Source organism: Lichenostomus cassidix, chromosome 1, assembly GCF_008360975.1.
Source record: "Lichenostomus cassidix isolate B80296 chromosome 1, HeHo_3.0, whole genome shotgun sequence".
NCBI lineage: Eukaryota > Metazoa > Chordata > Aves > Passeriformes > Meliphagidae > Lichenostomus > Lichenostomus cassidix.
The window spans coordinates 93,701,699-93,718,626 of NC_139479.1; the positions used below are offsets into that span (position 1 = coordinate 93,701,699).

A 16,928-nucleotide genomic window follows, 5' to 3' on the forward strand; every position below is an offset into this window, starting at 1 on the left:
GGCACATATTGAGAGTTTCAGGAGGCCACTAGGCTGAAACTGAGTCAGACACTATTACAGTCAGTACCTTTCAGCCAGAGAGGCCTGGTGTTATCTCAATCATGGATTCCTTGGTATCCCAACAGAGGCAAAATGGAATGAGAAGAGACACACACAGAGTTTTGTGAAAGTCCCCTTGGAAAGGCCCCATATGTATGTGGATGTCCTCAAAACATTATCAAAAGCTTTTATTAGGTACCTACAACTTAATTCCTTCACTCCTCGGTGGTGCTGCAACTTCTAATAAAATCCTTCCTCACTGGTTGCACAGTTTCAAATCTCATTTTTTGCTTCCACTGAACAAGACACATCTACAGGGACAATGGTATAACTAGCAAACCTCAGTATTGCATCTGAAGTTTATTTTCCCAGATGGTAATAATAAGCCACACCAGTAAAAAGCCTCCTGCTACTGCTTTTACCTATTACCACTGCATTTACAGTAAAGCTTGTGCTGATTACAGTTGACTGGTGGGAGGAGAGGGAGAGAAAAGGTATTTTCCACACTCTTAATAGCTCTATAATTTCCTAGTATGAGATAAGGCTAGGTCATGTCATTGATCCCTGTAACACAGGACACTCCAGGGTAGATAGAGGCAGGCTGCCCATTCTGGGTGAGGGACAGAGCCTTGCAGAAGAAAGGAAAGCAAAAGCTCACACAGGACTGAATCCACACCAGGAGATCATTTTTCTCTTTTCAGCAGAGCTATTATGGTGGAGATGAGCTCTAGTACGAGGCAGGAACAGCTGTTTTTAACAGCGTGTGTTCATTAACATCTCTTCAATTGAAAGTATAAAATAAGCTGTTGGAAGGAAATAAAGACCCAGCTACTTTCTATAAGAATTCAAAGACTTCATAGTCAACATCTCAAGGTCACCACGAAAGACCTCCAAGAAACAGACTCAGTGTTTATGAGAGTTCTAAATATAGAAAATAATTTTCAAAAACCTAAACATTTTCAAACCTTCCTATATGCCCTTCCTATATGCTACAAAATAAGAAGAAATTTCATCTTGTTTCCAGGTGACAATTCTTTTTCTCAAAAGGGGAGTGAAACAAGGAGGGGAAAATGAAATACCGTACACTGGGTAACACTGAATGTTAATATTTACCTGTTTTGTTACATCTTTTTTCTTTTGATGCTTGTTGCCATGTAGGCGTCCTTCTGGTTGGTTGATGTCTGCCTGAGTTCATGCATAGGAGACTCTTGATTTGGAAGGCACAACTCTAGTATATTCTAATTTTCCCAAGGCCCACCTGGGGAAAAAGAATAGGAACACTGTGTCACTTTCCACCTTCACCTCATTCTCCTTGAGCTTTTGCTATCTCAGCTTGTTGCATGTCACAGTTTGAATGACTCTGCTTGGCAGCCCATTGCAGCCGTGGGCCAGGCACATGTTCCCAAAGGGATTTTCCCTCTGCTCTTACGTGAGCATCTGGGTGTCTCTTGGTTTACATAACTCTGAGAAACATCTGGGGTTTAAAATTCCTAATACCTCAATTTGTTAAGGAAATTAAACACACTTGTAGGATAAGGATGCTGTTTGGAGCTTACACCACTTGTTGAGTCAGAGGGAGGAGGAAGAGAGGAGAGGCTGGGTTAATGTGTGCAATTCCGTGTCCCAATTCTTTTGATAATGGTTCCGGGCAGCTGATTGTGCCCTTCCTGAAGTACACAGAAAATACCAGAAGACTGCTTTCTGCCAGCTGAGCTGAGGGTCAGGCTCTCTGCACGACTGAGTGCACAGGAGGGCACGTTTCAGAGAAGTATTTTTGGTGCAAGGGAGCTGACAGACCTGGAGAGGGAAGGGACCTCTCCAGAAGATAAATCGGGCAAGTGCAGGACATCTGTCTGCCCCATCCCTCTGCCAAAGCACTGCCAACTGGAGAGAAGCCACTTCTTACAGCGGTGAGCAAGCTGCTCGCCCACCTTCCCATGCTCCCCCTTCCCCAGCACCTCTCCACACTGCTGCAGAGCACCCTGCCAGTTCCAGAGCCACAAACGCCTGCCTGGCAGGAGCTCAGCCCAGCCCAGGCAAGCAGGAGGTGCTCCTGCACTCATGAGCAGACCCCCTCGCTGCCCCCAGCCAGCCCAGGCAAGGCTCACACCAGAAACCCAGCTGAGGGTCACTGGTGAGCCTCTACCCTTCCCAGGAAGACATTTGTTTGGGGTTTTTTAATACAGTTTCTATTGTTCGGGTGATTAAGGACGTAGTTGAGGCTTACGGCATTTTCCCTCTGGGATCTAATTTCGGAGGAGGAAAAACGAATCTGTATATTTATTAACTCTTCCAAATCCAAAATAAGACATAGGAAACACCCCAGCAGAGGCTTATTTGGCCATTGCCCGTGTTCTGACAATGGCTGCTACCACATGTCCAGGAATATGGTAAGACATAGGAAGAGCCACAGTTATAGCTGTGGAAGGCACCCGGTCAGCCTCCAGCACTGCCCTGTGCCAGTGGCAGAGTACCAGGAACTGGATGATACAAAAAAAATCTGCATACTTTCATACACGAAAGTTTTGCAATATCTGCCTTAGAGCTGCCATTCCTGATATCAAGGGGTTGTGTAGGTACTTTGATCAAAGGGAAAGAGGATTCAAGCTGTCATGACAGCGTAAAAAATCCTGAGAACAGAACTCCTCTCTTCACTAGTGTCCCCTGTATTCAGGGGACATTAAAAAAGACTTTTCCCCTATTTATTTATTTGTTTAATCATTTGATTTCTAAGTCCTAAAGGCCTCTTCCTTGATGTCCAAACACCTGAGATTAATAGCAATGCACACAAATATTTTTTCTTTGAAAAAAGATAAGGTTTTTTCCTTCAATTTAAGGCACCTTGTCTCTCTTCTTTTCAGATGCTGAAAGAACAAGCACATGGTTCTCCAATGATATGCACTAAGCCCTCTGCCCACCCCAGCAAGAGTCCAAATACACTCATATTTAAAAGCAGGTCACAATGAATAAAACCCAGCTTTGAGGCCACCTACAGATGTATGTAAATGCTGCTAGAAGAAATACTGCTGACAGTCTGTGCATTAGATTTCTCTTTCATGGCCCCTGGTACACTTTAGCTAGCCAATTCATTGCTTACAGAACAAGATTAGGTATATAATGCAAAATCTGTGCAGAGAAGACTGCAATAAACTTGATTTCTCATGCACCTTGAACCATCTTATCTGCACTCTGTTCCAATTCCTGTAAGGGCTGCTAACACTGTAAATATTTTAATTAATACAAATTAATGTTTAGAAAGAACCAGTTGGCTACAGAAACATTTCCTTTGTGTCTCTCTTGCAAATCACACTGACATGTAGTGTTTGATCTCCTTTGACCAGCTGGGTTAGGGTACTTTGTCCTGTGAGAATACAAAAGGAGTTTCTGTTCTGAGGACTGTACTTTTAAGATCACAGACTATGAAACTATCAGGCATAGACTGAGGTACTGTACAGGACAGTAGTACTGGTAATTACTTTTCTTCTCCTACAGCTTTAGATTCACTTGAGGGATTTTTTTTAAAGCGAGGGAGTAGATCACAACATGTTTAGGAGTGCTCTGAAGTAACCTTTGATAGAGAGCACACACTGATGTACCAGCCAGGTCCACTGACACTCAGTTGAGAGGAGCTATATAAATTGTTTTCCATTTTGCCATTTCTGAATGAAGCAGTTTCTCCCTTGCCCACTCTTAGATATGAGGATACAGCAATTTATAGATACCTGAATATAATCCCACATTTTTCTCAGGGTGGGAGTTTCTTTATTTTAAAATGCATCTAGCTGAACAAGCACTGGTTGAAAATGGCTTAGTTCTTTCTGTAGATTTTTAGGTGGGTGACTTTCTCTTCCACTGGGCTATTCAAAACCAAATAATCCCTGTAACTCAGCGATATAGATAGGGAGCAGACCAAAGAATTTTTCCAATCTTAAAATCATTACATTCAAGATTCATTAATGCCTGAGGTTTATATTGGCCTGTATTTAAATATTCACTGTGACCTCTTCCAAAACATGGTCGAAGTAAATGAGATTACCCCCTCTGCCAAAAAGATGTGACGTAAAAATTGAATGTTACTTAGCTTAATTAATCTGAATAGCAAGCTTTTCCTTTTCTAATTACATTGCCCAACTCTGGTTTTTCAAACTGCTGTTTAGATAAACCAATTTGTGTGTATATGTGTGCTGTGTCAAGAGCTATAAAAAGAATTAAAATTCTTCTCTCATTAAAGTCCAGAAATTAGCTTTTGCTATTTTATTCTAGGAAATCTTGTAAAACAACAATCTTGCAGTGAAGAAAAGGAAAGAACATGTCTTCAAATAAATGCAGATTTAATGACAAATTATTTTTGAGCATAAATGTTAAAAAAATCTACAAGTGTTTTTTATTGTAAATGTGATACACAGGCAAATGAAAGAACACCACTTTTTTTCATTATCTAACACAACTGTGCTTTATGCAGCAGTACCCTCAGTTAATCATGTAGGAAGAGATCAGAAAGGAAGAGGTTAAACTTTTAATTGGTTGTTTACTGTTTCAATTCCAGGCAGCATTTATGTATCTGCATAACACTGGGATGGCTTAGGAATAATAGTGGGTGTACTGACTGTAAATAAGCTGCAAACTACAAGCCTATGAACAAGCCATGATCTGATGTAATAAATCACAAGTCAGACGCTCTTGTGGTTTGTGACATCATGGCCACTCAAAGTGCTATTTATAAGCTCTATCGTGCACTGTCCAGGATTTTTGCCAGTTCAGAAATTAAAATGGTTAGGATTCTTTTCTTACGGTCTTTCTAAGATAGGGTGACCTATTTGCAGCAAATTTAAGTCAATACAAAGGCAGGATTGCTTGGGGCCACAGGTCAGGTGAGGCCAGGCACTTGCATTGGAGGGAACCTAGTGGGGTTGAGTACACAGGAGTTGTGCTGCTGAGCTGACTATCGCTGCTGCTCTTTCATAACCAGTTTTCCTTCCAGCGTCACTAAGGTGACCTAAAACACCAATACAGAAATATTTGAATAGTGCAGAGAGGAAAACATGGACGGTGGATGAGGATAAGATGATGAGAAAGCAACAGAAAATTAACTGAAGAGACAGAAGGCTGGAAGAGTTATCCCTGCTACTGCCCTGCAATCAGGTAGTGCAGACTGTAGACATCACCACCCAAGGCACTGTTGTGGTGGCTCTTCAGGGGAAGATGGTAACTATTCAATTCTTTGATGCAGTAGAGTCAAATGGTTTTGCCTACATCTGCTTTGGTCGTAGCACCTCACACTGCTTTAACACAACTCCAAAAGCAGGTGCAGCACCACTGTAACTCAGGGAAAGGCTGAGCCTTCATTCCTGTGTGTTGGATACCACTCTGTGATGGCAAAGCATTGTCTGCTTCTACTGGCAGCCTTATTCAGATCAGAATCAAATTATTCCCGGGATCAGTTCCTTCCACAGAGGTCAGGGCAGCAGTGGTGCATCAGCAAGAGAAGGGCAGGCAGCTGCTGGCACAAAGGCACTGCTGAGGTAGCCACGGAAAATTGTCCTGTGTGTGCAAGGCTTCAGAGAGCAAGAAACCACAAACATTTCTAATCTGATCAAAGGGAGACACTGCAAAATCCGCAGGCATGATCAGTGATTGACAAAACAGAGAGCAGGAAAAGAGATTTAGGATAGAAAGAAAAAGGGAGTAATAGTAAGGCTCAGAGGCTTATAACAATTTAATTCAATCAGAAAAAGGTAACAGATGTTTAGTTAAAAGCAGTATCCCTGTTTAATTAGTGCAATTATGCTGGAATATTTTGTTTACACCAGACTGACTGCAAATTTCCTCTGTGCTCAAGACATTTATACTGCTAAGCAGCACACAAGCTAAACACATCACCAGCTGCTCCTCCCCATCTGCTGTGCCAGCCCCTCTCTGAGGTTTTAAGTCCTCTGGAGGGGCTCTCACAATGGGCAACATGTTGTGGCTAGGAAATGGTTTAAAAGTTCCATTTAAAAAATGCTTTAGGGAAAGTAGGTGGCCTTCCTGATCCTGTGCTGCATGAAGGTTTAGCACAGAGTTTGTTAGCAGTACTGCTATAACCAGGGGGATCTACTCTTACAGCAAGGTAATCTTTGGGTACCTCCCTCCCTCGCCCTCCACAGCTGGGGAGAAATGGACATCCCCAGGCACAAATGTCTGCTTTGTTCTCCTGCTGGACTGGAAGGCCAACCTATGCATATTTTGTTTGCATGTGATTTTTGTAAGAACAGAGCCTGCCAGCAGACACTATTGTTGTTGCTCCTCAGGAGAGGAAGCCCATTTCTCTGGTACGAAGGCATTGATATTATTGCCAGCCAAAATTACAGGCAAAAGGACTAACTGCAGGTGCCAAAGAGCTAAAAACCAGAATACTTAAGTAAATCCTGTATGTAATATGCATGATACAATTTCCTTGTTCTTCCAGGATCAAGTGACTAATTATAATTAGTTGAATTGTTGAGGTAAAACCCTTCTCCTAAAGGAACTTGTAAAGGATTTCCTAAAACAGCCCTCTGAAATTTCTAGGTCGCTTCTGTGTTTTACCAGACAAAAGTATATATCAGCCAAATAGTCTTGAACTGGAAATATTTCCTCTCTTTCCCTGCTTCAGAAAGGTGGAGATGGTGCTCTCTTGACTTGAGTGATGGCTGCAGCTTTAACCTTCAGATGACCTCTGTATTTCAGTGGAAATAAAGCTGGTATAGAGCAGGAAGGAACTAGGAGTGACTTGTCACTGATGTGATAAAGAATTGCTTCTGTGGGAAAGCTTATCAAGGAGGTCTGCCCTGCTCTTGGGCATGAACACAGTCCGTCCCACACTCTGGCCAATGTTTCCAGTCAAGCTAAAAATTCCCCATAGCCAGCAGTAGTTAGTTCAGACTTGGCATTTCCTAAACACATTCATGGCAGTAGAACAGACTCTGCTATCTCAAGGGAACTCTGCTCAAAAGGGAAAGCAAATGCCTGGGACCTGCAAGGCTGGCAGGTCAGGAGCCTGGTTAACAGGCTCCAATCGAGCTCTGATGGCTGGAGATAGTGACCAGCAGCAGTTCCCAGCTGGCAGGGCTTCAGCTTCCTGTGTGACACAAGCCAGTGGCACCAGGCCAGGGACCAGCACACAAAGTACCCTCAGAACAGCAAACAGAGACACTGGGGCTGTATGGCCTAGCAGGAGCTGGGCTTTTCTCTGGGTTTTTAGACACAGCCTCCTACTGCTACTAGTACTGCTAGTATTGTTCAGGGGTTTTGGTTGTTGGGACCACGTGGGTATAAGGCTATTTAGAGATTTTCATTGGGGCCAAGGTGAGTATATGGAGAAGCAAAACTGTGCTGCTGGCTTGCTGATATTACTAATCTCATCCTCCACACTACTCCACCAGAGATTTAGAGCCCTGAACATTGTCAACCCTCCAGAGGCATCTGTCCCTCACACAGCCATTAAGGTTTGTGTTTCAGCACTGGAACTGAGTGCAGTCCTACAGAAAGCAGCAGAGCCACCCCTCTGGTCCAGCCTTTTGTGCCCTTCCTCTCTGTTACACATATTACACATATTACACATTAGAGAGTTCCAGGCCAGAACATGAGAAAGGAGACACCTTCAACTTTAAGGAGCTTTGTCATTCTTCTGAGGTCTAAAATGCCACACCTAGATATTTCTGAGACAGGAAGAGTTAGCATTTCAAATAAGCCACCTGATATTCAAAGCAGTTGTCTCTGACGGATTTCAAATATTTAAAACAGGGTTATGCAGGGACACAAGTGAAGAGAAAACTCTTGGATTAATGAAAGAAGTGAGTAACAATAGACTTAATTAATCAATAACCACACAGACACCCTTTGGAGCCACTGCCAGCCAGCTGGAAAGTTTCTCTCTTGCGTAACAAAGTCAAACTCTAAGTGCTTTATTGCTCAATGGAGATTTTTTTTTTTAAAGCCTTAGGTTTGCATTTCATCTGGAATTACTGGCCTTTCAAAAACATTGACCCTTTTGTGTGCAGTCATGGTTTTTTTCCTTCTGGTGAAAGGACAGGAGAAAATGCCCAATGACATTGAACTGATAAACAAGGTGTAGGTGTCTCAGAAGTATTTATGTATGACTTCTCCTGAAGGAACAATGTGTGCCGGAACACGTTTTGAAATGTGGACTCTGAGTTGATAGCTCCCAAGGACATATCTGCTCCTTGTGCCCATGAACACATCCTGGAAAATGTTCAAGTTTTTTTTTTTTTTTGTTACTTTTCTCATGATAACAGGCTTTCCAAGGACTACACAGGCGGATAGCTTGAGACCAAAAAACTGTCAACCTGAAGAGACAAGATGGCTATAAAAAGAAGAGCAAACAACACTGAAGAGACCAGGCAAGGTAACATTGAGCAGCACCTCTAACCTAGTACAGGAGTGGCTTATCTTAAACCAGAAAAAGGCACTCCTTTTCTGGCATAACTACAACTGCAGGTAGAACCAGATATGTCAAGGAAAGGCACCACCAAAATGAAACATGGAGAACACTGATTTTAGCCTAGTGAGCAAATCAGCTCCTTTAAGACTGTTATTCCTGTGGTGTGGGGATTTAATACAGCCCCCACAAACCAAGGAAATCAAATACATACAGAAAGATAGGCTTCTCTTCTCATGTGACCTAGCCTACTACCCTCAGAGGGACACCCTAGTTCATCCCCACATAAGCAGCTGAATTTGTCGTACAGAAATGGATTCACTTGGAGGGCAGTTTCCTTGTTCCTCTTCCTGGGACCCGTCTTCATCACATATAGGTAAAGAAAAGGTGGCCACTGATTCCTGATCCTTCACTAGTGACCTGGTGTTTGGGAGCCCAGGCACTGGAATTTGAGACCCTTTTCCACTGTTCCCAGCAAGTTCAACAGTAATAGTTCTCACAAGCTTTGGGCTAGCTTTGGTTCCCCAGTGCAATGAAAGGACACATCATACCTCCTTACCAATAATTTTGAGACCATATGTTTCTTCTGGAAGCTATTTTCTGGTTGTCAGTAACCTAAGGAATAAAGTAGCTTGCCCTACAGTAAAAATCCATTGCCCTTGAGACATTTGATGAGGCTTTTAAGATCCAAACATCCTCTCCAAATGCTTCTCCATACACATTCAGTTTCCAAGTTTTTGTAAGTATTCTGAATCAGAAAGATATTAAGGAAGGAGAAAGAAAATCCCATTGGAAACAAGCACATATTCATAAAAGCTTTAAAGCTATGATCACTGCTTAGATTCTAATCACTGTATCTAATAAAAATAAATCCAACAGCCAAGCACTGAATTCCACAGTGACATCAGCACTGTAAATTATGCAATACAATTATGATTTTACACACTGAGACTATGGAAGGAGTAGAAACAGCAAGGAAGCAAATAACAGAGAATTGCAAGTGTATGGAAAACAGTGGTTTTCCTTCTTATTTTGCAGTTTGTAACAGCGTTGTGTTAGTTATTTTCTCTTTTTTTTTTTTAATTTCCTTTTCCTGTCAACATATGATAAGCACTACTGAGTAACCACATGTATATGGCTCTGTATAACCACCTATAGCTCTTTATCAAGTTGGGTCTTTTTGGACTAAGTGCAAAGAGCCGACCCCCAGTGAGAAGAGCTAAGCAGCTTTCAGATCCAGGCTATGCAGCTTCCATGGGAGAGGCAGGAAAGAGAAAGTGTCCATTTCTCTAAGCTGGGAGCTCTGGACTTGATGGTGTTCTGCATTTCCATTAATCTTTTTCAGTGGTCCAAGGCCTGCTACTCTGAAGCAAGAAATGGATGAAAAACAGTTCTAGACACAGGATGTAGATGCTGCAGTGCTGCAGGAAACTGCTGCTCATCCAAGAAACTTGAGAGCAAGCAGAGGCCACATGATTAAAATAGGCTTTTGCATTATTCATTTCTGGGCCACACTGAACAAAGCTCTAATAGACAGGGAAGTGGTGAAAACATTTAGACCCTAGGATGGATCTGAACTCTGGAACAGTTTGTTCTATGGGTTTCCCATCAGGTTTTGTGTTTCTCTGCCTTGTGCAGTGGAGCACGAGACAGAGATGCTTGTGGCAGGGTTGAGCCAAAGCTCCTGTTTGTGAGCTGGATTGAGACTCATCAATTCACACCAACATGGCTAAACAGTCCACCCTTCCACTCCATTAGCAATGGTAGCATGACAGAGCCTGATTTTTTTACCACCACTGTGGACTTTAGACAGGTTTTCTAGACATTCCAAGGCTAATGTTCGTGGAGAATATATACTTATTGGGTTAGGTAACACTATGGGCAACTTCTTTCTGTCATAAACCAGTGATACGTATCTGTTATGTCAATTAACTGATGGTATTCCAAGTGAAAGGAATCATGTTGAAAGCTGGAGTCCAAAGTGAGAAGGGACCTTAGAGATCCAGATCTAGTGTCACTTACCCTTGCATACATCAGAGGAACTGCACCAAAGATAAGGGAGTGCACTTCATTGTTATGATCAGATCTTCACTGCTTCTCTTTATCCCAACAGGTCCTGATTGAGCTGCTGTCCTTCCCTGTGCTTAGATTGGAGCACATAAATATTCTAGCTGAATCAGATTATTCCCAGAACAAACACAGTTTGCTGGACTGCGGCCACAGCTCTTATCATCTTCCAGAGTTAAGATGACAGTATTTCAATTCTTACACAAATGCTTGAGTGCTTAAAGTAGGATCATCGGTCATGATCTATCACTGTTTAGGAGTCTCTACATTTGACATGGAACCCCCTTTTTCAAACAAAAACAAAAAAATAAAGGCAAAACCAGAACCATTGAGATCACAGGAAATGAGCAATCAGTAAATTATTTGGGATGAAGAAAGAAACCTAACGAAGCTATCTCAAAGCGAACATACTAGATTTTCATGTATACAGTGCCAAATCACATGTAGTTTTATTAACTAAGAGAACTTACAATTGAGTAAAGCTAATGTTTCAACTCAAACCCAGTGGATGATGCTTAAAAATACTCAACCATCTTATATATAGTATTTATACCATAAGTTACTCATAATGTAATTAAAAGTTCATTTATTTTACCCACAGGCTATTCAGCTTTCCCCTCTGATTATGGACAAGGAATACAGACATCTTAATTTCACAAACTTCTCTCCTATTTCAGCTTTGAAATATTGAACCACTTTAGCTACCTCAGGATATTTCCATCAATAAAATATTGCTATAAATTTTGTTATTTGTACATTTTGAGTGTAGTCACTGAGATGCAGGCTGGATTGCACTGCCAGCCCTGAAGCTGCCTGTGTAAACACAGCATAAGCCAGGTTGTCCTGCCACAATATTAAGGATAAGGAGTTGGGGTATTTCCCCCTCTTTAGCCTGCTTAACTCAGGCCACTCTTCACAGGTGCTCCTAAATAGAACTACAGAGTCAAATTACACCTATAAATCTTTAAAGGTTCTTGGGGCATTTGTTTTGCCAAACTGTCTGTTTCCCTTTCCAGGTTTGGTTGTTCAGAACACAATGGGGATTTCTGTTTATTTATACAATGAGATTACATCTTGCAGCTTTGCTGTGCTACAACTGCAGACTTAGTACAAACCATAGAAATATGGGGCTGGAAGGACTCAGAGGCCCCTTCCTTATGATAAAGTAAACATGCCAACACCATCACTGACTAACAAAGCTTTGTTCTTAAAGGACTCCATAAACAGGGATTTCACAGCCTTCAAGGCTGCTTCACTGCTTCTCTCTTCCTATTTTCAGAATAAATCTCCTTCTGATACTTAACCAAAATCTTTGTTTATGCAAACAAAGCTGACCACTATTTGTTGCACACCCCTCCCATCACAGAAGCAGAGAACAATTAGTCCCTGTCCTTTTTATAGCTCTGCTAGAAGACAGTTTTCCACGTTTCTCCTCAAATTTCTTTTTTCTAAACTCAGTAAATGCAATTCCATCAATAACTTTTCTTCACCAGGTTTTGTAGACCTGTGACAGTTTTCACTGTTCATTTCTAAACCTACCTCTGTCTGTACCTGACACTGAGACATGCTCTAGATAGGCTGATGTTTTTTTCTCTGATGTCAGCAGAGAATTTCTTAAATATGTAAGATACATCAGATGATACCACAAACTGTATCAGGTTTTCCCCAGTAAAGAAAACAAGTATGTATAGGCAAATTCAGTAATTTTGGTTTTTAAGAAATTTTTTGGTATTACTGTAAGAGTGTCCCAGTACTCTGGTATGTCCAGCACACCAGCATTAAAATCATCTGGCTCAAAATGCCACAACTGTGCACATCACATTACTTTTGTTACCCTAATTCTTGATTCTCTCATTCCCTCAGTCTACCTGTTTTCTTCACTGGTTGTGTCTTGTCTTTGACATTTTGTGGGCATTTTGTGGGAATGCTTGTCCGTTACTGGATCTGTAAACTGTCACTTAATACATAGAGACTTCACCTCGGTAAGACTGTGGGCATTAAAAAGTGGGTTTTTTTAAGTGACATAATAATGTATCAGATGACAAAGCACCTGATGACAAACCATAGACGTGAAGGAGAGTTAACCTGGTATTTTTGAGAGGAACTGGAAGAATTCAGACTGGAAAAGGGCAGAGCAGAGCACATCCTTTGCCCTCTTGTGAGAAGCCCAGTGAAGAGAAGCAGCTCAGGGAGTTGCCTGGCTGCTGGCACAAAGGGCTCCATGAAATCACTTGTTAAGCCGGAAGGAGAAGAGGTGAGGTTATGTTCAGTATGCGGATGCAGGCTCCTTAGCAGAAATGGCTTTGGTCTTGCGCTGTCATTGAACCTCTTTGTTCTGCTCTGATTTATTGAACAATGACATTCTGTTTCTCTCCATGAATGCAACTCCTTATGGGTTAATGCAGTTTTGTTTATTCTGTATATAAAACTTAGGGACTGGCCTTTTTTCCCCCTATCTTCATAGCAGATGAGCTTGTCTGATCTTTCATAATTGTGCTGTGCTTCTCCAGAAGAGCAGAGATAGCTGGGTCGTGTCTGGATAATTACCATAAAATACAGTCAGGAGGAAAAATAAGGGAAGTCAGGCTGTTGTAAATAGTGCCATACAATGTAGGACAGCTATTTAGGTACACACTTCTCCCCTCACAGGGGTTCAAGTTGTCATCAGCCTGTTTTCTAGCTTGCCAGCACAAAATCACCAGGTGCTACAGAAATTGCAGGCAAGCCTGAGTTTAACAAGTTTTGTGCTTACAAACAGCATCCCAGTGAGATTCAGGGAGGCGAGTGAGCTGTTTAACAACAGAGATGACAAGTCACTCCACAGTAAATAGCCTGGCACACTTTTTCATGGCAAGCCAGTTTTATAGGCCTCCTGTTCATCACTGTCAGAGAGGCTGGGACAGAGTGACAAAAATGCATAATGGAAATGTGCTGGTCTAGGGAGATGATCAGGCCATTTAATCCAATGTTCTTACCCACTTAAATATTTTGCTTCCACTCAGCCCTTCTTTCTTAGTGTTTCCTGCAATCCTGTGATTCTCCCCCTTCTGCCTGCAGACACACAGCTCTAGCTGTTGCTTGATCTCATTTCTGTGACATTTCAGGCACTCTTCCTGCTGACTTGTTCCATCTGGTTATTACCCTTTGAGTGAGAAGTAGCTCTTGCCTGAATCTCTGCTCAGTCTCTTAGTCTGTGTGCGGAGTGTTTCGGCTCCTCCTTTCTGAACAAGCAATCTTGAGCAGGTTTATAAATAGGAGCTTTCAAGCTAATGAGAGGGTGCGGGGGTGAGGAGGAGAGAAACTGCACTGAAGTCACTTCAGAGGCAGATCCTAATGCTCCTCAGAACGACAGCTTGGCAGGCACAGCCACAGAGGGACATTTGGAGAAGGGATGGTTAAGCACTGAAAGGGGGAAGGGGTTTAAGTCTTGGCTCTGCCACAGGTTTTATTCCAACTTGGGAAAACTCATGCCTCCTTTCAGTTCTCCATGGGCTGAATCCTCTTCCTGCTTCCCTCTCAGCAAATGTACTGTAATGGTTGTGGGGCAAGAATGATCTATTCCTATGCATTTGCTTGCAGATCAGTAAAATAAGACTTGTCTCTTGCTGGAATCTCAGTATTGTCAGGATAACACAGATATCTGTTTAGAGGCAGTGCCCTGGCTCACACACACAGCATCCTCTGGCTGGGGCACAGTATGCACCTTGCACTTTATGACTTTTTCCCCCCTGCTCGTTTTTATTATCCCCTCTCTGGGCTGGTAAATAAAACAACACAAGTCTCCTGGGACTAAAATCCTTGCACTGACTTCCAGCCCACTTTCCAGAAGGATAAATCATTTTCCTTATCTGTACTAGGAAGACAAAACACAGCCAGGGTGACCTAATTCATACAGCGGGCATGTGGGTCAGCAGCTTCATGTTGGGACTGCAGTCTGCATGGGCTACACAGTTTGTAAATGCCAAGTGTTCATTTATTTGGACTCCAAACCAAAAAGCAGGGACCAACACCAAAATGACAGCAGAGGAGTGGCTGTGAGGCAGCTCTCTAATGCTATATGAGTATGTGTGATAAAAAGGAGGTGGGGGCTGGACACACTAAAGGCAGTATCAGACCCAAACATCACATCCTGCTGCTGAGAAGCCTTCCAGGAGTTACAAGGTTGTTAGATAAATACTCTCCACTTGCAAGTCCTTGCACTCAATGTGACATCTGCAGTGCTTAACAGATATATGGAGGTGACATGAGGCCAGATGTAGACTAAAAACTGTACAAGTACAGTAGGTCATGGATAATTGGCTAGAACTGTGCCTGATTGTCTCCAAACATGAAGATTCTGCTGTAAATCACAAGAAGTTCTGTCTTTGTCTGCAGTGGAAATAATCCAGATTCATTCTGGTGCAGGAGAGCCAGAACGCAGATATTATGCTTGAAATACTCTGTGTACCTACAAAAGAAGTGATGCTCCTTCCTGCATTACTTGTGTACCTCACACAGACTAAATCTCAAGCAAGCTGTTCTCTTCAGCCACCAAATTAGGATTGATTCCTTGGAGAGATGATAGAACTAAGTCCTCTCCCCTTCTTATTTTCTCCTTCTGAAACTCCTTTCTCAAGTGGTTCAGAAGTTTTCATTTCCAATCATGGAAATGTTTTAAGATCCTGTCTCCCCTTTTGAGAGAAATCCTTGTTTAGTCCACAGTTAAAACTGATCACTAAAAACAAACTCTCTGCTTTCCAAACACCCAGCTTCAAGAACTGGCTGTTCAGGAAAGCAGCAAGAACCACTTAAAACATTCTGGCAATGTGAGATATGAAGAATTAGTGGCAGGTTTTCAGGAACCTGTTCAGCATTTTGATGCATATCCAATCAGTAAGAGAGGAGCCCTCATTTCCCTAGCCCATCATAGAAAATCAATATTCAGTTTGTTCTTATATTTCTATCCATCAGAGCTAAAGGCATGTTTAATATGAAGATGAGACTTTCTCCTACTCCTGGATATTCAGTTCTCCCCGTAGCTCTTGCAAAAACTTTCATGCCTCTTACAGACATCTTGATCAGCCCAGTAGCTTACTGAGGAGGTGTAAGATGTGCTAATCGTGTCCTACCAGCAGGCTGTGTTCAGACAGCAATTTGGAAAGGGAGTGAAAAAGTTAGTCCTTGTGTTTTATTAGGTGAATGTGATGCTCCTCTGAAGCCTGTTGGCAAATTTTAGAGGTTGATGGCATCTTTAACAAACAGGCTGAACTGCAGCCAGCTCACGCAGCTGAACTGGAGACCTGATGAACTTCTCAATGAAGTACTACACTCCTACTGCCTCCTGTAATACAGGAGAAACAGGTTTTCTACACGGTGAAAAGGAAATTTGTTCTGGTGGCACTGGGACATGGAAACACAAAATCTCTCCAGTGCAATTCCTACTGTCATCACACTAGGAAATCTGATTCTGTTAACGTCCTGGGAAAACGTCTCTCTGTAGTAACACAGCACGTCAGGAAAGGTCTTTTTCAGAACTCCTCCCATCCAACAAGGATGTTTCATTACTTGCCTTTCCAGAAGCCAGTTTTCTATCCAAAATTGCTTCTGTGGCTCTAAAATATTGGACTAAGTGCTCATCTCACCTCTCCACAAGCATCAACCATGCTTTCTGCCTTGCAGAGCGTGATGCCAGCTGTAGGTCCTGCTTGCTGCCCAGTTTCCTGATTGCCAGATCAGTGCTTTATCCACAAGAACACATCTCCTAACAACAAAAAATTGGAACTGGACTAACTTCACACCTACTTCTGCATTACTTGCAGCCAAGAACAAATCTCTTAATTTCACCAGGGGATCTGTTTACTGATCTAGTACTCTGGTTTTCAACCCACGCTATGTGAGATCCCAGGGGTTTGTGAATTATTTTTAAGGAGTCCATGGATAAAGACCAAGAAAAGAAAACCTACTCTCTCCACAGGAGCCCACACCTCTCCTGGAATTTTTAGTGGCTGGCAAGTTGGAAGAATGTTGAAAACCATTTGTCTGGCGTAACAAGATAGGATATGTTCCCTCAAGCATAAAATTTTGGGGAACTGCTGAGGAGCTCTGCCAAGTTGTAACAGTTGCAGTGCCTAGTTAGCACCTGTCTGTGGGAGCAGCATTTGTGACACATCTAGGTGTACACTGAGCATGTAGCAGCTCTTTCTTATTCCATGCCTGGATGAGACATCCCACATGAATGGCAAGCTTTCCTTGAGGTCATTTTAAGCCAGTGTCAGAATCACAGAACTATAATACACCAGGTTGGAAGAGAGCACAATGATCATCTGGTCTGAGCTTTCTTGCCAAAAACACAGTCTAGACAAGACAGGCCAGGACCCTGTTCAGACAAATATTAAAAGTATCCAATGTTGGGGAATCCACCACT

General features: G+C 42.3%; 1 long non-coding RNA gene across 2 annotated transcripts in view; it reads right to left on the minus strand.

Annotated features, from left to right (window-relative positions):
* Window positions 1-1,158: 1,158 nt before the first annotated feature.
* LOC146445311 (uncharacterized) overlaps window positions 1,159-16,928 on the minus strand; it is a 273,530-nt gene continuing 257,760 nt past the window's right edge. For both annotated transcript variants that reach the window (XR_014854489.1, XR_014854491.1), the window contains exon 5: window positions 1,159-1,297. This is a non-coding gene — a long non-coding RNA (uncharacterized LOC146445311). The remainder of the gene's footprint in view (window positions 1,298-16,928) is intronic.